Source organism: Bubalus kerabau, chromosome 16 (genome assembly GCF_029407905.1).
Source record: "Bubalus kerabau isolate K-KA32 ecotype Philippines breed swamp buffalo chromosome 16, PCC_UOA_SB_1v2, whole genome shotgun sequence".
Taxonomy (NCBI): Eukaryota; Metazoa; Chordata; class Mammalia; order Artiodactyla; family Bovidae; genus Bubalus; species Bubalus kerabau.
The window spans coordinates 54,735,486-54,754,990 of NC_073639.1; the positions used below are offsets into that span (position 1 = coordinate 54,735,486).

The 19,505-nt window shown below is 45.4% G+C and overlaps 1 non-coding gene across 1 annotated transcript; it reads right to left on the reverse strand.

The window, feature by feature from the left end:
• Positions 1–19,190: 19,190 nt before the first annotated feature.
• On the reverse strand, positions 19,191–19,263 carry TRNAG-UCC (transfer RNA glycine (anticodon UCC)). The gene has a single exon. It is a non-coding gene; the product is annotated as a tRNA-Gly (tRNA).
• Between the last annotated feature and the right edge of the window lie 242 nt (positions 19,264–19,505).

Here is a 19,505-nt window from a genome sequence, read left to right on the forward strand (position 1 = left end):
AAAAATTATATTGGTAGGGATTTTCTTTAAAGTCTTCCGCTGCACAGAATCAATGTGCAAATCCAAAGTAACGCTGAAGGATGTGCCCGGAAGCACTTAAGTGCCTCAGGACGTTTCTGAGCTGCAAAATCACAGAAAACCAACTCAAGCTGGCTTAAGAGGAAAAGGGAGTTTATTGGCTGAAGGAAATGAAAAAGCAAGAGGGAGGTCCTACTTCATGCCCTCTGTGAGGGGGCAGGAAAGGGTGCTGCGTGGCAGGGGGGAAACCATGGTACCACATTCCTGCATTGTCCCAGAAAAACTTCTGAGATTTCCTCCAGCAGGTCAGGTCTATCCCAGAGCCAATGGCAGTGGCTGGGGGTAGGCTCTGCTCTGATTAGCCAGGCGGAGGCTCCACTCTGATTGGCCAGAATGTGATCTCTGATTGGTGATATGGGATTAAAGGTACATCGCGGTCCCAGAACCAAAATTGATAATCAAGGATTGGGGCAGAGTACGAGGGCTGGGAGTCAGTCACATTGCAAAATCTTCAAGGAACGTCTTTCAACAGAATGCAGACAGGAGGGGGCTGGCTGAGACATAGATTTGCTCAGATCTCATCTTCTGTGAACAAGCAGACTCTTGGAGAAACCCCAAGGATACCCCAGAATCTATCTCCTGAGAGGTTCTGGACTAGATAGAGCCTTTTGTATCAAACCGTTTCAGGCAAGCTGTTTCCTAAAACCAGCAGGAAGAGAATGTCAAATAGGTAAGCATGCTTAGACTTTTTCAGAGCTACTCTATAGATGCTCAAAGGGGTGGATGATTATGGGCACACAGAAAGAAGAACAAGCTTGACAATCAGATCTGAGCTTTGATGGAATGAGCATCTTGTCACTGGCAGCAATTAAGCAGCATTTGGAGGCATGTCCTTGCATAGGGGCAACGAACCTCTCAGATTACCTTCACTTGACTTAATGCCTCCTAAAAATATCCATCCCGTGGTGGGAATGGTAATAACTTAAAACAAGTACAAAATACTGTCCCCTGCCCCCTCCATTCATTTAGTCTCTCCCAATGCAAGATATGATGAAATTCTAAAACCCCAATCACATCAGAGAACTGGAGATGCCTAACAAGCAGATGGAGCCAAAATGATGGATTCCTCCAGACCGCAAAATCCATCACTTCCATCCAGGGGAACAAAGGGCGGGAGGAAACACGCCTGAGAGCCGGCTCCGCTCTGCTAACAGAATCAAAGCATTTTAACATTTCACAAAAGAGCCCGAAATGGAAAAATCAGTGTTTGTACACAGAGGCCAACCCTGGTATCCAGAGCTTCCTCCTTAAACGGCCCTGTGTGTGCTAAAGACACTGAAATTGTCCTGAAGTCTTGCATACTGTGCATTCATGCCAAAGCAAATGGGAATCACTTAATAAGGGCTTCCAAATGCTGCTGCACAAATAATAATAGTAATCACAATCATAACACTAGCACGCTGTTTCGAAACACGGCATCAGAGTTGGGATGGCATGTTAATAAACAGGGCAAGAGATGCAGCCCAGGAAGCTGACTTCCTCATGGATTTAACGAGGGCTCCATTCATATTCATAATCCTATGCATTATTTACACTGATCAGCTCGCTCCCTAACCCCAAACAAGCTCTCATTCAGCAGTTGGTGGGGAAGGTGGGAGAGAGGAGGGGCACTCCCCAAGCTCACACTGACAGCGATGGGGGTTTTTGATCTCAGAGGATTGACATTCCATTCAGCGCAGAGCAATTTCCACTCGATACTGAGCTATCACTTGTCACCAAGCAGAAAGCCAATTAGATCACAAGAGAGGTGCCACTGGTCACTGCCAGGGCCAGACCGCCTGCAGTCAGAATGCACTTACTTGTTGTGGTCAGTGGCCTGCCTCTGCCTGCCCTGCCATGTGCGAGCAGCACACAAACATCCTAGCTTATATTTCACCTTGATAGTCGTTTTCCTGACTCCCCCATGCATCAGGCCATCTGGGCCAGTCAACTCGAGCACCCCAAGGTAGGCAGATCCTGAGTTCATGGATGTTGAGGAGCAGCTGGGGAGCAGGGCAGTGGGATGGGTATGTGGCTCCTGCTAAGCCACGATGCAGAGCAAGCCAGAGGCTGAGAGAGTCTGTGGCACCTGCTCACCTGTCCCTACACCCACCTCCTGGGCTCTCTGCACACTGGCAGAACCCACAACATTGAGGCCTGTGCCCAGGGCCGTGTCCCCAACACACTCTGAGTAAGCAAGGAGCCAGGATGCTTGCATTCATTAAGTACCTAACAGCTCCAATCTGACGTTGGTTCTTGGTTCAAGGAGTGGCTGCTGTCCCTCCAAGGCTGGCTGTAATGACCTGCACCAGTTCCCACTAAGGCCCTCATTCTGGCAACTGGCCCACTAGCCACAAGATACTAGGGGCCCCAGTTGGAGGGCAATGAGCTCTCTCTGCCAACTGTGCCCTGGCCATGCCTTCAAGAGTCAGAACCCAAAGGATGCTAGTGTCTACCATAGGTTCCTGTGACCAAGATCGGATCAACGTGCAGGGGGATAAGGGGAGGGCTAGGGTTGCTCAGTGGGGTTCTTTCCCTGACAGGCAGGGTGGAGGCAAGAGTACCAAGCCCTCCACCCTCCCCCATAACTGCATCGTGGCTCAGCTCAGCTCCCAGAAACAAGGAAAAGTTCACACCCTCTTTCCAGGGTCTTGGTTTTCAACATGGCTCTTCTATAGTAGGATTCTGAAAAGAAACTATGAAAATGGAAGGAAAAATGAAAACCAATAAAACAATAGTAACCAACAAAAGTACTTCAGTTGTTGCCTTTGAATAATTTCAAGGGACACTGGTTTTCCATTAGTGGCAATGGTATATGGTTGTTGTCATAAGAGGGAAAAGAGGAATGACGTACTGACACATACTATAGCATAGATGAATCTGGAAAACATGATGCTGAGTGAAAGAAGCCAGACGTTGCATGATCCCATGTATATGAAATGTCCAAAACAAGCAAGTCCATAGAAAAGGAAGGTAAATGAGTGGTTGCTAAGAGGACGGGGAGGGATGAGGAAGAAGAGCTTAAGGGATATGGGTTTCTTTTAGGGTGATGAAAACTTCTGGAACCAGACAGCACTAATGATTACACAAGATTTTGAGTGTACCAAGTTGCTTTTTTCTCATATTTCGGTATCTAGATTCCAGTAAAATTGGTTTCCTTTGTGATTCAATTTTTCTTGCTGCTGTTCAGGTGCTAGGTCAAGTCTGACTCTTTGCGACCCCATGGACTGCAGCACGCCAGGCTTCTTTCTCCATCACCAACTTCCAGAGCTTGCTCAAACGTATGTCCATTGAATCAATGATGCCATCCAACCACCTCATCCTCTGTCGTCCCCTTCTCCTCCTGCCTTCAATCTTTCCCAGCATCAGGGTCTTTTCCAATGAGTCAGTTCTTCACATGAGGTGGCCAAAGTACTGGAGCTTCAGCTTTAGCATCAGTCCTACCAATGAACATTCAAGGTTGATTTCCTTTAGGATTGACTGACTGGTTTGATCTCCTTGCATTTAAAAACATTTTCCTGAGACAGCTTTGCCTATCTACCAAAGGGGCCTAAGGACAAAATAGGTCAAGAATCCCAGCTTTAAAGGAAACTGCTCCATCCCAGCCCACTACCAGTTGGCTACTTTGGGAGCTCTGGAGATGGTTATACCCCTCCACATGCTCACGGGATCACTCATTCAGCAAAGGTGTCTCAGGCCCATACTCCGGATTAAGTCAGTGTCAAAGTCCTGGCCATTCAGAGTTTCCAGCCTAGTGGGAGGAGCAGATGTCCCCCAAGTAAGCACACCACACAATCCCTAATCACAAAGTACAATGAGCTGAGCGCATGAAGGCAAAGAACAGAGGGGTCAAGGAGACACAAGGTGGAAACTTAACCTGGTCTGGAAGAGGGCTGAGTGGCCCAGGAAGTGGCCTCTGAACAGAAAAGATGGGCTTTCAATTTCCCAGCAAAGTGTGTTTATAGAGCTAGGGTGCATGTACTTTTTAAAATGGTCTCCTGGGGAATTCCCTGGTGGTCCACTGGTTAGGACTCAGTGCTTGCACTGCCGGGGCCGGGGTTTCAGGTTCAATCCCTGATTGAGGAACTAAAATCCCGAAAGCCGTGAGGCAACCGCCTCCAAAAAATGGCCCCCTGGACCTCAAGCGAAGGTATCAAGGACTCATGCCTACTCTCTGACCCTCGACCATCCAGGGCCAGACGCTTCATTTAAGTGAAGGTTTCTTAAGGTCTGGGAATGAGGGTGCCTGCAAGATAGTTCAGCAGGGCCCAGGAGATATGCAGGTGAGCCTTGGGAAGATGTCAGCTCGAATAACGTCCTGTCAAAGGGAGCTGACAGCAGAGAAACGTGCCACTAGTCAGAATAGCAATTCTGGGAAGCTGGTTCTACACTGATGCCAAGGAAGTGACAGAGAAACTTATTCCCAAACCAACTTGGAGCGCATTCCCTCAGCTCCAGTCTGACGGCTGCAGCCACTAAACATGTTGGTCAGTGTTCTGTTGCAGACGACAGAACCACTCCCGTTAGCTGAAGCAGAGAGACTCCTTAGAGGGAAGCAAAGGGCTTAGGGATCATTGGGAAGGTTGAAGAAGCAGGCTCTATAGATTAATGTCTCAGAAAGGACCCTCCGAGCCACCTGGAGGATCCAGGGCATGAAGAATTACTGTCCCCTGGATGATGCAGAAGCCACCAGCTGAACTGGGAAGTCACCACCATAGTTGCCACCTCCAGAACCACGCCAGCTCTGCCGCTATCCAGAAGCCAGTACCACGAGGAAGCCACCACTGTCCACAAGAAGTCACAGTTTACAGGCTGCCGCTGTGGCACCACGCCTGCTATAATCCACCCCATCAAAACTGGTCCCCACGCCTGCCTCTGCACCCCTTCAGGGGCAGTCACTGGTTTTGCCGACACTGCCCGCAGAAAAGCCAGGCACCTCCACTAGGACACTTGCCTAGAGAAACAGAAGGACGGTAGCTCTCCCTCGCCTCCACCTCCGAATCTCAAGTGTGTGCACCTGGGCCAACTCACACTCAATTCCAGGACGTTAGCATCATTGAGGAAAAGGTATGATGTTCTAAGGGGCCTACAGAAACGCAAGGATGTGGGCTGCAGCTACTCACAGCTGCCCTGCCACTGTAAGACCAACACAGAAAAAAGTAGAGCCCAGAGACTAAAAGAAAGAGACCAAGCTCCAGTGGAACATCCTCAGTTCCTGGATCCAACCATGCCTGAAGCCAGAACTCAAACTTTTTTTTTTTAATTTTTTTTTTCCTTAAATTTTTTAAGCAGTTTGACTTGAGTTTCTGTTTTCTATAACCAAAAGAATCCTGACTGCGACTCTAGTTCAACCCCCAAGCAAGAGAGCCTTAGGTCTATCCTTGGGGACACAGATGAGTGCATGCATGCTAAGTCACTTCAGTCATGTCCAACTCTCTGTGACCCCATGGACGGTAGCCCACCATGCTCCTCTGTCCCTGGGCTTCTCCAGGCAAGGATACTGGAAGGGTACTGGAAGATCCCTCCAGGGGATCTTCCCAACCCAGGAATTGCACCCACGTCTCTTAGGTCTCCTGCATTGGCAGGTGGGTTCTTTGCCACTAGCGCCATCTGGAACACCACCACCAGAGCACATCAGGACCCCCTGGCCTGACTGAATCATCCACACTCATAAATCTTACACTCCTCCTCCCTTCCAACTCGTAAGCCTGAGACTTCAACTCATCTCCCCCTCCCCTATCTCTCTCCTGAATGGACAAGACTGAATTGCCCATTCATCACTCCTCCAGGAAGCCTTCCTTGACCCTTCCAAGCCTGGCATCTCAGTTCTGCCCTCCCACCCTCTCTCTGGACACGTGCTACCATAATATCACATTGGGCAGAAACTTGGTCTCCCTTTAGGGAATGAAACTCTCTTGAGAATGAAGGTCTGTATCTTTCATGTTCTATTCCCAGCACTAAATCAGAGACTGGGACTAGATGGGGTTTAACTGATATTTTCTTAACAAAGAAATGAACTCATCTCCTTCAGGTCTACCATTTATTTGCCTTATCTCCCCCTTTTCTTATCAACTCCCAGATTCTCCTCCTTCTAATTATGCTCTACACTTTTAAATGCAAATAGATAGCCAGTGTTTTCGGAGGAAACAGATCAACAGTGATCTGCAAAACTATAAAATTCTCCTGTGACCTCAACCCTCCATTTATCTTAGCCATCTAAATCATCATTTCACATCTTTTTCTTCTATACATTTCTCTGAGTTTTAGAACTTTCCAAACAAAATCTTTCTCAAAAATCAAACCCAGAAAACAGAACCACTGGACTTAACAAAAATCGCTCTTTGAATGCACTGGAAGAAATGAACAAATACAAAATCAACACTTCATGCTCCTGGGAATTGACTTCAGCAGAACAGCCGGAAGCTTGAAGGAGAAGGAACAAGGAGAAGAAACCAAACTGCATAGAGCAGGGAAAGCAAAGCTCGAATTTGAGATTGTTTTGGCAAACAGAGGCAGCCACGTGAGAGAAAATATGTAATAACCTCCAAGAAATTCCCCAATGTCTTTACTCTAAGAAGTCAATCCTTTCAGGAAAAAGAGAAGAAAAAGGAGCATAAAATCCAAATACAATCAAGTCTGGTTTTGAAAAACAAATATGAGCAGTTGCTCTGTGTTTCCTGCATCTCAGGTTTTTGTTCATTCTTAGGTGAAAAGTGCAAAAGATTAGGCCGTTGGCACATGGAAACCTGCCTCTGGAGCCATGGCCCTTCTGATCAACTCGGGGGAAATCAACGGGCATTAGAACCACTGACTGATTCACTGGACCACATACACCAAGCTTCCACGCTGTGTGTCAAGACTGTTGCTAAGCAGAAAGAATACAGCAACCAGCAATGGAGAGAGCTGCCCCCAACCAGGAGGCGAACTTGACTTAAGTAAGCACGCCTACTTATACTAATAAGTTGAGATCACGTTCTACAAAGACACTGAACAGGATACCAGGATAAAGAACGTAACCTGAGGTCCCAAGAAAGCCTGTTAGAAGTGGGGATTATCAAACCAAAGGCGCATTCCCAGGGCGCCCCCTGGAGGTCACCTGAGGCATTGACGGGCAGCTCCCAGACATTGGTGACTTACACCTCGAACATATATATATATATATTCTAAAGGAGATCACTCCTGGGTGTTCTTTGGAAGGAATGATGATGAAGCTGAAACTCCAGTACTTTGGCCACCTCATGCGAAGAGCTGACTCATTGGAAAAGACTCTGATGCTGGGAGGATCGGGGGCAGGAGGAGAAGGGGACGACAGAGGATGAGATGGCTGGATGGCGTCACCGACTCGATGGACGTGAGTTTGAGTGAACTCCGGGAGTTGGTGATGGACAGGGAGGCCTGGTGTGCTGCGATTCATGGGGTCACAAAGAGTCGGACACGACTGAGCGACTGGACTGAACTGAACTGAACCTCGAACACCTACCCCTCTGGCTAGGCTCTCCTGGCCCCTGGAGCATGTTCAGCCTGATATGGGCAGTGCCAGCCAGGAAGAGTGGAGAGGTGGTGATAAAACTCCGTTCCTTTGCAGCTGCGTGGGGCTGCTTGGAGGTGTGTTATAGCCTGTCGCCCAGGGGCAGTGAGCCCCAGGTGCCCTGTGATCTGGCCATCGGCATGCCTGTGATTACCTGTGCTCTCTTCCCTGTCTCCACCCCCACTGCCTGTGATCACCCCTCCAGTGATCTACCTGCATCCTAATCTTTGTCTCGGGACCAAACTCAGGCATCCGTGAAAAGATTACAGGCAGGGGAAAAGTCTATCTGAAAGTCCCAATGGCAGAGAGCTCAGCTGGCCTTTCCAAAGAACAGAAAGGCCAGGCGGACAGGGCGGGAGCAGACAGAAGGCAGAAGGTGGTGTTTATTTTTTGTATTATTTATTTATTTTTGGTTGTACTGGGTCTTCAGCTCTAGTTGCAGCGAGTGGGGGCTACTCTTCCTTGTGGTACACAGGCTTCTCATCGCAGTGGCTTCTCTGGTTGTGAAGTACAGGCTCTAGGGCACACGGGCTTCAGTAGTTGTGACTTGTGGGCTCTGCAGCACAGGATCAGTAGTTGTAGAGCATGGGTTGAGTTGCCCCATGCCAAGTGGAATCTTCCTGGACCAGGGATTGATCCCTGGGTCAGGAAGATCCCCTAGAGAAGGAAATAGCTACCCACTCCAGTGTTCTGGCCTGAAGAATTCCATGGACAGAGAAGCCTGGTGGGCTACTGTCCACAGGGTCACAAAGAGTTGGACACGACTGAGCAACTAACATTTTTTAAGAGATGATGCTACACAGCAAAGCTTGAGAACCACAGCAGATAAGAGGTCCGCCCCAACATCCGGCATCAGCAGATAAGGCAAGACCAACATCACATCCATCTACATATTCAGTATGAGAAACATGAAAATAATTCCAACTTGAAGCCAAAAGGAAAGAAATGTTCTCACCTGATCATAGATGTCACAGAACAACAAATGTTCTTATCCTGGAGTCTACAGGATCAGCGCTAGTTTAAGAAATAGCCCCAGTGTGCACTGCAGCACTGTTTACAACAGCCAAGACATGGAAGCAACCTAGATGTCCACCGACAGAGGAATGGATAAAGAAGAGATGCTACAACGGGAATATACATGGAATAATATCCATCCATTAAAAGGAATGAAATAATGCCATTTGCAGCAACATGGATGGACCTAGAGACTGTCAAACTGAGTGAAGTCAGACAGAAAAAGAGAAATATATGATATCGCTTATATGTAAAATCTCTTTAAAAAATAATACAAATGAACTTTTTTACCCACAAATCTGAAGACTGAACTCATGGTTACTGGGAGAAGTGGGTGAGAAGGATAGACTGGAAGTTAGGGATTGGTTGCACACACTGCTATATTTAAAACAGATAACCAACAAGGACCTACTATACAGCACAGGGAATTCTGTTCAATATTCTGTAATAACCTAAATGAGAAAATAATTTGTAAAGAATGCCTATACATAAATATAACTGAATCACTTTGTCATATACCTGAAACTAACACAACATAGTTAATCAACTATACTCCAATATAAAATAAAAAGTTTTTAAAAATAGCCTGATGACCATGCCCAATAAACATGTGCAAAGGACTACCGTGTACCATAAACCATGCTAAGGGACTTCCAGGGAAAGCGTCCACATCCCCAACTACAAAGATCCATTGGTCTCTTGTGGGAGAGAGAGACCCTTATACATCATTCTATAATAATGTCAGTAAAAGAAATTTCAATGCACTATTAAATTAGCAGAAAATCCAATTATCAAGCCACAAGTACTTACTAAATGGCTGCTATTGTCCAAAACTGTACCAGATTCCTAGGGAGGTAGCTGTGTGAGGTGGGTCCCCTGACTTGAAGACACAGGCTTATGTTTCCATGAATAGAGTCCTAAGCAGAAAAACTGCATCAGTTCAGTGGGGGACTTCTGAGATGACTGTATGTTCAAAGAGAGCTGAAACAGCTAGCAGGGACACCTGCCTCCTCCAGCCACTGGCCAGAAGGTGGAAGCGATAGCCGGAGCCACCTTGGACCATGGGGTGACCATGAGAATAAAAGTCACAGGCCGAGAATGACAAAGCCAAGGGTAGAAGGAATCCATGATTTTTTGATACATGGAGTCACTACACCAGTGGGAAGAGATGAAAATTAGTTTATCCCATGTTTAAGTTCTTATTACTTTGATTTCCTCTGCTCTAGACAGCCAATGCTAGTCCTAAATGACTAAAGGCCTAGTAACTACTTTTACCAGACATTTGGTTTAGTTAATAACCCTATTCCTGGTCTGGATTAAGTCTCCTTTCCCAAGGTTAACACACTGGTCCACCTAAGTCAAAAACATCCAAAGACAATAACATCACAGCCAACAAAAATATCACATACAAGCCAATATGACCCTCAAAGAGCTATGGAACAGCCGAACTGGAAAACTTTTGTCAGCTCTGATATAACCAACCCATTTGACAGATGAAGAAACTGAGACCTTCTGAAAAAGATTTTCCCAACTTCTCCAAGCTGGGGACTCCTTATACTAAAGTAACTCTCATCAAAAAGATCCATTCATTCACTAGAGGAGTCCATAATAATACTTTTGCCAGATCTAAAAACAGAAAAGAACAACAAAACAACTTGCCTGAACACCTCAATTAATTAATTGCCCAAAGAAGTCAAGCTTGGGTCCTTAGGAACAACATGGGAGCTATTTATATATTTATGAGAGGGAAAAAATGCATAATGTGACTTTGTACATTTAACCCTGTCCCAATATTTACAGAACATCCCTGTCTGTCTTGGCAAGCAGGTGTCAATTCTATATTTGTGCCTAAAACTTTCTCCTAAAGCCAATTTACAATTCAACTAATCAGGAGATGTTTGTTTATTGGCTGGGAATTCATCAGGAAAATTCCATGATCAGGGGTTATCTATTGCAGGCATTTGTCTAGAAAAGAGAAGTAGGTTAAAGTTAGAGAAGTGGGAGGCTGATTTTTTTTTTTTTTTTTTAAGAAGAAATTCTTGGGAGAGGAAATTTAAGTAATCAAGTGCCTGCAATGTAAGGCGACCACCTCACTTTCAAATTTCCAACTCCTTCAAGTTGGAAACACTCTTGGGGAGAAGCTCTAAAAAGAATTAAGGCAGGATTTTAGCAGAGAAACTGAGAGAGTGCGGATGCATGAGAAGACCAAGACGTTCACACCAGCATTGTGTATAATGTGGAAAAAAATTGGAAACAACGTAAATACCCATCAGCAGGGAGGTTTTTTAAATAAATTATAATATATGCAGACAGTGGAAATATTACACAGCTATTACAAAAGTTAAGCTAGATCTACCATGTGCATTTGGGGGGAAAGCTCTAGAATATAAGTGAATTTTTTAAATCAAAGTACAGTAGTGGTCCAGTGGGTTGGGACACCAAGTTTCCACTGCACGGGACACAGGTTCAATCCCTGGTCAGGGAACTAAGATCCTGTAAGCCACGCGGTGCAGCCAAAAAAAACTATGTACACTATGCTTTCCTTCATATAGATAAAAAAGTATACACAACACACACAGAGACTGCACGTGCATGTAAGATTTTTCTGGAATGGCGCATAGATGGTGTCTTTAAAGACTAAATTTGGGGGAAGAGGAACACAAAATAAGTTTCATTTTATAACTTTATATACTATGTACTATTTGAACTGTTTTAACCTGTATATGCGTATTTTTAAGTATTAGTGGGGATTGGTATAAGAGTTACAAAGCTTTTGTCTTTTTACTTTTTTCTGAGAAAAAATGTATATGCAATTGCTTTCAAATTCTGTTCTCTGGAATCCTAGAATTTAAAAAATACTTTTGGGCAAAGAGTGTGCCGAGCTCCTAACTTGGCTAGAGTCAGAACCGCTGTGTCTTACAGCCTACATACCTGCACAATATTTTTTGCGGGATGAAAGAGTTCCACCATTAAAAAATACATTTCAAAAACCATGCGGACAAGGGCAATATAAATGTGCAAGGTTATTTATATTGTTTTTATTGAGAAAAATATGCCCAAGTTTTCCTGCTTAGATTTAAAGTAAGGCTCTGTTTACTCCATTCTCAGGGATGGATGTGGTATAAAACTTCACTTTTGAGCTCACTGAGTAATTCATGCAGTTGAACTGTGCCCCACCCAAAATTTTTGTCCACCTGGAACCTCAGAATGTGACCTTATTTGGATATACGGTTTTGGCAGATGTAGTTAGGTAAGGTGCAGTCAGTCATAACTGGATTAGAGTGGGTCCTGAATCCAATAAGTGGTGTCTTTATAAGACAAAGAGGGACACCCCTGGTGGTCCAGTGGCTAAGACTCCATGATCCCAATGCAGGGGGCCCAGCTTCGATCCCTGGTCATGAAGCTAGATTCCACGTGCTACAACTAAGAGTTCACATGCCACAACAAACAACTAAGATACAATGCAGCCAAACAAATAAAAGCAAAAAATGTTAAGAAAATAGAAGACAGAGACACACACCGGGAGAAGGTCAGGTGACAACAGAGATAGAGATTAGCATGATGTGTCTATAAGCTAAAGACTGCCGGCAACCACCAGAATGCAAGAGACAAGGAAGGACCAGAGCCTTTGGAGGGAGTGTGGCCTAACCTAGGAAACTAACATAACTCACAAAAGGAAGAGAGAGGGTAGCAGCAGTGTGGCCAGGCCACAAACCAGCAACCAAGCCAAAAGAGGCTCCACCTCTGTACTCTATATTAAGTAGTTCTCAAGATTTGGCATACTCTGATTCACCAGGAGCATTTGTTAAAACACAGATTCCTGGACTTCCCTGGTGGTCCAGTGGTTAAGAATTCACCTTGGGTGGTGAGAGGGAGGCTCCAGAGGGAGAAGACACATGTATACTTATAGCTGATTCACGTTTGTTGGACAGCAGAAACCAATAGAACACTGTAAAGCAATTATCCTCCAATTAAAAATAAATGAAGTAAAATATATCAGTATAAAAGATTTAAAAAAAAGAATCCACCTTCCAACGCAAGGGAGTCAGGGTCCATCCCTAGTCACAGAACTAAGATCGCGCATGCCACGTGCAGCAGTTGGAGAAGACGGCACACCACAATGAAGACCCAGTGCAGTCAAAATAGTTTTTTAAAGTTGGGGGGCAGAAACCCACAGATCTGTGGGCCCTACCTACAGAGCTTCTGGTTGCCTGGGTCCAGAGCAGAAGCCCATAAATCTGCATGTCTAATGGGTTTCCAGGTGCTAAAGTTGCCAGCCCAGGGACCACACTTTAAGAAGCACTGAGCTACCGATTCAAACAGATGAGAACTTGCCCCACCCCCTCCCTGAAGCTGCAGGTTGAAAAGCACCACATCCTTCTCCTTTACATGTTGGCCTCACGTGTAAGATTTTTGAAAAAAAAACAAAAGGTTCTACAACTAGCAATTAAAAAAAGAAACTACAGGAAATCTGCAGTGTCTCCTCTCCTCCCAAAATACCTTAGACTGTGCAGGAGACATCTGTTGTTTTTGCCTGCCTGGGCTCCAGTCCCCTTCCTCTGTTCATCCCTCCCAGCTTTCTTTTGGGAGCCCTCCTCCCCCACTTCAAGCCCATGGGGTTCAGGGAGACTGATACCAGCCAGTGTGTGACCCAGGCCAAATGGCATTCTCTAACCTCCTGATAGCTCAGTTGGTAAAGCAATGTAGGAGACCCCGGTTCAATTCCTGGGTCAGGAAGATCCTCTAGAGAAGGGATAGGCCACCTACTCCGGTATTCTTCAGTTTCCCTGGTGGCTCAGCTGGTAAAGAATCTGCCTGCAATGCAGGAGACCTGGGTTTGATCCCAGGGTTGGGAAGATCCTCTGGAGAAGGGAAAGGCTACCCACTCCAGTATTCTGGCCTGGAGAATTCCATGGACTGTATATCCATGGGGTCACAAAGAGTTGGACTGAGCAGCTTTCATTTTCACTCTTTCATCCTCCTAAGCAGAATGATTGGTTCCAGGATGGGCCCTAGCTGTGTCCCTTTGATGAAATTCTAGGAGAAATGATAAAACTATTGTGGAAGACTGTTTCTGTTTCCACTGGGATTGCAGAACTGGGAGGATGGGAGCATACAAATATGAAAGTATCAGCAGCTATCCTGACACCTCATGAGGGAAATCTGCCCGGGAACCTAGTCAACAAAGAAAAAAAAGCCAGAAGCAGGAAAAAAAGTTCCCAATGACACTATTTGAGCCCCTGGATACAGCTATACCTGAAGCTGAAACAGTAGACACTCTGTGTCTTATTTTCATTGCAGAACCAATAAATTCTTTCAACGGATGGAAAGATAGATAAACAGATTATTTATTTAAACAGTTTGAGTTGAGTTTCTCTTCATAGCAACCCCCAAGATTCCTAATAGAGATGTCGATACAGTCTTCTAGGATGTGGGGACTTGAGGACCTGAGAAGGAATGAACCAAATGACATCAGTGACCCTTTTGGGCTGGAATTCAGTGCACTTGCATTGCAGCAACAAATATGTAAGTCCTGATTCAGTAAAGAGCTGAGAGTTCACAAACAAATCCTGGATCAAGTGATGAAATATTAAAGAATCCCCCAAAAGACTTCTTGAAAACGGTGACCTTAACCCGTCACGATGCATTTGGCTGAAATAACAGAAAACCCAACTAAAAGTGGCTTAAGCCATAAGGACGTGTTATTTACTTAGCAGAGAAATTCAGAGGTAGGCGGCTGCAGGACTGCTTCAGAGGCTCGGTGGCGTCATTAGGGACCCAGGCATGCTTCCAGTTTTTTGCTCTGCCTTCCTCAGCATGCTGGCCAGCTCTCCCCTCGCCACCGCCACCGCACCGTGGCTACGCTAGTCATCATGTCCTCATGGGACTGCATCCCGAGCAGAAAGGAGGTGGGCAGTAAAGTAGGACTTCCCCCCGCAACCCCAACGCCCGGCATACTCCTGTCTCCAAGTGAGAGCATTTTTCAAAGAGCCTTCTGCACACCTGCTCGCCTATCTCATTGGCTACAACCTAGTCACATGGCCAGCTTTAGCCCAATAACTGCAAAGACGGAGCTGATTGACACACAGCTAAGACCAATCAGGATTCACAAAGGCCCATCGTCTCTAAAATGAATATTATTCTAGCAGCAAAGGAGAAGTGACAGGGCTATTCTGTGGGCCTGCAGGGTTGTCTACCGTAGAGAATATTCTAGCAATCCCCCTGCACACCACCAGCCCCTCCAAAGCACACATGTGGTTTACAACCACAGAAGAGAGCCTTCCAAGCTTGAAAAAGTTCAGCTCTGACCACTTGGCCTGTTGCAAAAGCATCTGAGTTGCCTGCTCTCTGTGGTTTCCAGGGAATCATGGTGGACACAGCAGCGTTTTCAGAAATGCTGAGATCCAGAGAGCATCAAGACCCAAACTGACTTTTCCCCAAAATCTTTTCAGGGTCAGCAGCCAAGAGAGTTGTTGCTGCCTTCCCAGTCCAAAGGTGCCAACCTCCACAGTTCTCCATTAATCAAGGTCCAGATGGCCAAATCCCTCCTCACACGCCATCTGCAGTTGTTCACACGCATGTGTTCAGGTCTCGGGAGCCTCCAAGGTGCTAATGAAGGCAGCTGGCCAGGGAATGAGAGGCCATGCAAATTCCAGCCGGTCCAACCTCAATGAAGCTTCAGAGTCTGTGCTATAAGGCTCAGAAACCAAGGGCAAGGGGAGGTGGGCTTCAGGCCAGGGGCTCCAGAGGATGATGGGCCTGATCCCAGCAACTCTGAAGAACGCCTGAAGCAGATCTGAGATAAGAATTAGAATGCAGATTGGGGTGACCCCAGGAAACATCAGGCAGAGAGTCAGAAGTGAAACAGAGATGGGAAGAGGTCAATAAAGAGAGTTAACAAGCCAGAACACTCTGGTTACAGCACGAACACTGTGACCAATTGACTCCATCCTGCCAGGCAGCTGTAAGAGAAAGTACAGGAAAAACTCAACATTATCCTATAGCAAAGAACTGGACTTCTGGAACTCATTACTTCCTGGAACATCTGATCAGCCTGGCACACAAGCAGAGTGGTTCTGATGGCCAGAGGAAACCCACGGGTGTCAGTGGTGGGCTGCTGAACCAGCATGGTAGTGGCAAGGGGTGAGGCCAGGGACCATGGTTTCTTCTTGGCTTGCCAAATTTGCCTTGGTCTCTGAGCTGCTGATTCTGCATGATCCTGCAAGAGAGGCTGCCCTGGGATCAAGAGGAAGCCATCCCAAGTGTATCCCTACAGTCCTCAACGCAGCCTCTCCTGGCCTGGAAGGAGTCTGCCCTTGTGGCATGGCTGGCCCCTCCTCCCTACCCCAGTACTCCAGACCCATCAAAAGAGCCCCACAGAGCAAAGTGATTCCCATCTCAGACTCTAGAGCCAGACCGCCTGGATCTGAACCCCAGCTCTGCCAAGCTGGTGGTCTTGAGTGAATTACTCCATCAACCTGTGCCTCAATTTCTTCATCTGTAAAATGGGGATGATAGTACCTTCCCTGTGGGGTTTTTTTTCTAATATTTACTTTTGGCTGTGTGGAGTCTTAGTTGTGGCATGCCAGCTCTTCACTATGGTGCGCAGGCTTCTCTCTAGTTGTGGCATGAGGGTTCAGTAGTCGTGGCACACGAGTTTAGTTACCCCGAGGCCTATGGGATCTTAATTTCCTGACTAGGTATTGAACCTATGTCCCCTGAATTGGAAGGTGGATTCTTAACCACTGGATCACCAGGGAAGTTCCCTCCCCACCCCCAACGGGGGGTTTTTATGGGGATTATATGAGTTAATACATGTAAAGCACTTACAGATCTGATACAAAGTCAGCCCTCAACAAATGTAAAGCATATTAAGTAGCAAGGAACGTGGGTCTCCCCCATATCTTTCTCATCACCACTCCAGGCAAATTCTAACAGACAATAGAATTTTCAATACCATTTCTACCTGACGCTGGCACAGCACTTAACAGTTTATGACACACGTGATTATCCATTATTATAACTACCAGTTCCCAAGAGTTTACAAAGTACTGGGTTCAGTCACTAACTAAATATGCTTTTGCTTTAATGCTAGAGAACCTTCCCTCTAGGTGGAGGGCTCCATGGGAGCTGGGACCTTGTGACAACTTTCCGTCACCTTCTATGGTGGGCTTCATTTATCCTGGCAAAAAGAATCAATGGAGGAATGACCAATCCAATAAATCCTGCTAGGTAAATCCTATTCCCACTTTACAGATCAGAAAACTGAGACTTCCCTCAGAAAACTAAGGGAAGGACAGACCTGATTCCAAGGCTAGGCATTCTCTACCATTACCTTTTTATTAACCTCTCCCCAAACACTCTACTAGTTAGGGAGCACATTTATTAACTATGCAATCTTAGGCAATTCGCTGATCTTCTGTGCCTCAGTTTCCTTATCTGCAAAATGGGAGACACCAATACCTTTCTCAGAAGGTTGTTGTGAGGATTAAATAATCAGTATACGTAAAGAGCTTAAAAGGGTACCTGGCACATAGCAAGTACTCAAGAAATGTCAGTTAATATTATTATTAATCCCATTAAAGTCAAAGAGGTCAAGTACCTGGTGCGTGGTAGAGCTGACTCTGGAAGCCAGGGTGCTAACTCCCAGGCTTGGGCCCCTTAATTTGGTCTGACACATTTCTGTGGGATATGCAACTCTGACACCCATACCTGGGAGCAAGCTACTAAATGGAATGGGGAATTGTTCCTGCTGCATTAAAAGGAAAACCAAACAGGTATACTTGAACTTGCACACAAAGATGTACATAGAAGGAGATGCCTGCTACATTTTTTTCAAAGAAAGCGAAGACTGGAAAGAGCCCCAGTATCCATCACATGGTAAAATGGGATTTTGGGACTGATAGCAAGCTAAGAGCCGAAACTTTACCATTAAAAAAAGCACGACAGAATTACCACAGACTTACCATATCATAATTAAAAGGATTAGCATAGAACATAATTAACATCAAATTACCATGTTCAAAAGACATTTAGAACAATCAAATGTTCAAAGTGTTAGTCACTCAGTTGTGTCTGACTCTTTGCAACCCCATGGACTGTAGCCCACCAGGCTCCTCAGTCCATGGAATTCCCCACACAAGAATACTGGAGTGGGTTGCCATTCCCTTCTCCAGGGGAATCTTCCCAACCCAGAGGTTGAACCCAGGTCTCCCTCATTGCAAGCAGATTCTTTACCATCTGAGCCGCCAGGGGAGCTCCCAGCAATTCCACTCCTAGATATACACCCAAGAGAAATGAAAATAGATGTTCAAAAAAAACCTTGCACACGAGTCTTCACAACAGCATTAATTACAGTAGCCCAAAGGTGGAAACAACCCCAGTGTCCATCAACGGAGGAATGACAAACATGATGTGGTAAATCCATACAGTGGAACATCACTCACTCATAAAAGAAAGGGAGCTCTGGCATGTGCTGTCCAGCATGGATAAACCTTAAAGACATTATGCTGAATGAGAGAAGCCCGACACAGAAGACCACATATTATATCATTTCAACTGTATGAAATGTCCAGAAAACACAAATTCATAGAGACAGAAAGTAGACCAGTAGTCACCAGGGGCTGGAGGGAAGGAGAAATGGGGAAGGACTGTTAATGGATATGGTTTTATTTTCAGTGATGAAAATGTTCTGGAACTAGATAGCAGCGATGGTTTTAACAACATTGTAAATATACTAAATGCCACTGTAATATAGACTTCTTTTTTTTTTTTTTGACCATGCAGCTTTCAGGATCTTAGTTCCTTGACCAGGGATGGAACCTGTACCCTTAGTAGGTTTGGAGTCTTAACCACTGGATTGCCAGGGAATTCCCTAATTGTACACTTTAAAACGGCTTAAATGGTGAATTTTATATTATGTGAACTTTACTACCAAAAAAAAAGGTATGACTAGCACTTTAGAAAAAAATGAAATAAAACTTTTGCAAATAAGACTGCTTTTTTATGTTTTACAAAATGTAAATTACAAATGCAACCATTGGCCAATCCTTAGACTAAGGTATGAGTGAAATAGTTGAGAGTAATCATCTGATTCATCCAACAAAATCGTTAAGAGCAGGATGCAGTGTCCTTCTCTTCTCATTTGACTTTTGTTAACATGACCATAAAGATGCGTGTTTTTGCAAAAATATTTCAGGACATCATCAATTTCCCCAAGGTCATCTCTTACTGCTTTGGTACTCAAATCATTCTATTTTGAAGCATCTGTTAAATTAACAGTTCGGTCGATTTCCTCTTCTTCACATTCTCCAACCCTCACGGCTCCAGTCCTGAGAGTTCCTCACTGGCCTACGATTCTGCTGTGGGTCTGGCAATTCGCCAACATCACTTTCATTGACTTCCTGAAATCCTACATTTCTTGCAAGACTTGCGATTTCACTTTATGACCTGCACTGTATTTACAGTTCATTATAATTTATTGAATCTACAGCTCCTGCCCAATCCCTCAACAAAGATATTGATTAGTGGGATGGGTGGGAATAAACATTACCTTTTTTTCGGCCACACCACACAGCATACGGGATCTTAGTTCCCCAACCAGGGATCAAACCTGTGCCCCCTGCATTGGAAGAACAGAGTCTTAACCACTGGACCATCAAGGAAGTCCCCCGGTGTTTTAATCTTATTACATTGATGCTTTTCTGTACACCGCCTTGAGTCAATGAGGGAGGAAAGTAGTGATAAATAAGCAAGAACAAAACATGCAGCTCAAGACTTACAGAACAAACTTATGGTTGCTGGGGTGAGATGGGGGAGGATGGGGGAAGGGATGGTTGGAGAGTTTGGGATCAATATGTATACACTGCTGTGTTTAGAATGGGTAACCAGCAGAGTCCTACTGTAC